Source organism: Triticum aestivum, unplaced genomic scaffold (genome assembly GCF_018294505.1).
Source record: "Triticum aestivum cultivar Chinese Spring unplaced genomic scaffold, IWGSC CS RefSeq v2.1 scaffold71028, whole genome shotgun sequence".
In the NCBI taxonomy this organism is placed as follows: Eukaryota; Viridiplantae; Streptophyta; class Magnoliopsida; order Poales; family Poaceae; genus Triticum; species Triticum aestivum.
Genome location: NW_025250571.1, coordinates 1 through 2,161, shown reverse-complemented (window position 1 = coordinate 2,161; position 2,161 = coordinate 1). Strand labels below are relative to the sequence as shown.

Genomic DNA, 2,161 nt, shown 5'->3' with positions numbered 1-2,161 from the left:
TTCATACATATTGTCTCTCGTCAACATGCACATACTTTTTAAACCAAAATTAGAACATAGAATAAGAAGAAACAGGGCATGAACTAGCATGAACACACCTAGTCAGTTTTCGGTCAAGGATCTGGCACAAAGAACCGGCGCCTTTCGACTCCCAGATGCAGCAACCACAAACAAAATCAATTTTCATTCATTCATCCATCACTATCAAACCATTTTTCACAATACATCATAAAAGTGTAGTTCATCACCATCATTGCATTTTTCCATAAGTTTTCACATAATGTTGTCGTCCATTCTGCAGAAGTAGAAGAACAAATTCACATTAAGTTTTATATGCAAATACAAACAAGTTCGGACCTAGCACAGCTAAATCTTGCCAAAGATAGAGAATGTTTTTCTCATCTATGATATTTTTCGCTTCTGTTAGGCATCTTACCCGCGTGAGTGTGTTTCATAGTACAATTTTTGCCTTGCCTAACTTTCAGTTGCATAGCATGGCAGTCATCATTGACCATATCTCTGAATAAATTGGGTGCAAAATACGGACAGTATGGAATCGAAAGTACGAGCCTGCAAGAAGATGAACCTGGGCCTTGTCGGGGCGCTCAAGCAGTGGGACCTGGGCTGCTGAGGGAGTGAACATCTTGGTGCTGCCGAGGGAGTGAAAGTACAAGCCTGCAAGAAGATGAACCTGCAGCTGAGGTAGTTGGGCCCGCCTTAGAGCATGACGGCGTCGCGGGTGGCGAGCGCTGAGATGTTAGCGCACGACATGGTGGCGTCACAGGTCGCATGCACCTTGGCGTGGATGTCCTCCACGAGCTGTAGTGCCCGCGCCTACATCGTGGTGTTGGGTCCCATGGCCTGCTCCATGCCGCTGCCCTTGAGGTACACGGACACGTCGCAGCCCTGCAGGAAACATTCGTGGACGAAGATGCGGAGGAGGCCGACGGCGAGCATGACCTCTTGCCGGAGCGTCTCCTGCACGTTCTGGCCTTCGTGACTGTCGCCGTGCTGCTCTCCCCGGCGCTGTCCCTCCCTATGGATGGCGCTGCCTTCCACTTGCGATGAGCCCGTAGCTGGAGCGCATCGTACTATCCTCTAAACGTCTCAAAATTTAACTTTTACATGAAATTTGCCGAATCCTCAGAAACACATGCCTGCACTATTTCCATTTTTTGTGATGCCATAGTGCTGGCTCCACGGTCCCTGCAATTCAATCAGTCAACATTTAAGTTCAGTTAACAAGTCCCCTATATAAATGAAGCATCAACCTTCCTGATTAATGGACATGATTGTTGGCGCATTGCAGCTCTAGAATTGTTGGTTGATTTGTCGATTTAGTTATTCATCAGTCTAATCAAACAACTTAGCTAGTTAGATGAATATGGGAATAGGTGTCATGAACACCAAAAGAAAACTGCTCTGAAGGACAAAATACACACACAAGATCAACTGCACATTAGGATTTGTGATTGCTGAATCTGTTTGTAGACAAAAGAAGTTCAGAAAGATCCTTGGGCGCACGCACACACCAGTGCATGAACACACTTATTAGCACGTAAATCTTAGTTCATCACATGGTTAATTCTTTATAACAATATATGAATGAATCATCGAATCAAAACTCAGAAAGGATTCTCTTTATGCAGATACAGACCCAATCGTTCATGGTTCTTTTTAAAAAATACTAAGTTGAACAGCAGAGAGGCATCCATACGAACAATATTGAATTGCAAACAATATTGTAGAAACAAACATGAGAGTTACCTGTCGCTTGAAGGAGTAGAGTTGATCCGGAAACAGTGGTTCACAGATTCAAGGATGAGACGACGGGAAGGTCGGTCAGAGGCGCCAGAGAAGTTCACGCGGGAGGGATGCCAAGCCAGGAGGTGCAGAGGCCAGAGTTGAGGAGCATGGTGTGTTGTACTACAAACGTTGCCAATGGCACAATGCTCCTGGGCGGTGGCTTCGGGGATCAGGGGCGCTGGTGCAGGGGGCCGGCGGGTCATGTGGAGAAGGGCGGCAGAGCTCGGGAGCAGTCCGACGGAGTTTGCTGGCGGGACAAGGCAATCAGGCGGTGGTGGAATCTGCGGCGCCGTGCGCGGGGTGCAGGTGGGCGGAGGCAGTTGGATCCGCGGCGGAGCGCGCGGGGCTGCGCCGG

At 48.1% G+C, this 2,161-nt stretch overlaps 1 long non-coding RNA gene across 2 annotated transcripts; it reads right to left on the bottom strand.

Moving 5' to 3' along the window:
• Positions 1 to 169: 169 nt before the first annotated feature.
• Positions 170 to 2,155, bottom strand: LOC123177367 (uncharacterized). Of its 2 annotated transcripts, XR_006488906.1 has the most exons (3): positions 1,768 to 2,155; positions 587 to 1,206; positions 170 to 295 (listed from the first exon to the last, which is right to left on the bottom strand). It is a non-coding gene; the product is annotated as an uncharacterized lncRNA (long non-coding RNA). The 2 variants fall into 2 exon arrangements; XR_006488905.1 differs by having other exon boundaries at positions 170 to 1,206.
• Positions 2,156 to 2,161: the final 6 nt, after the last annotated feature.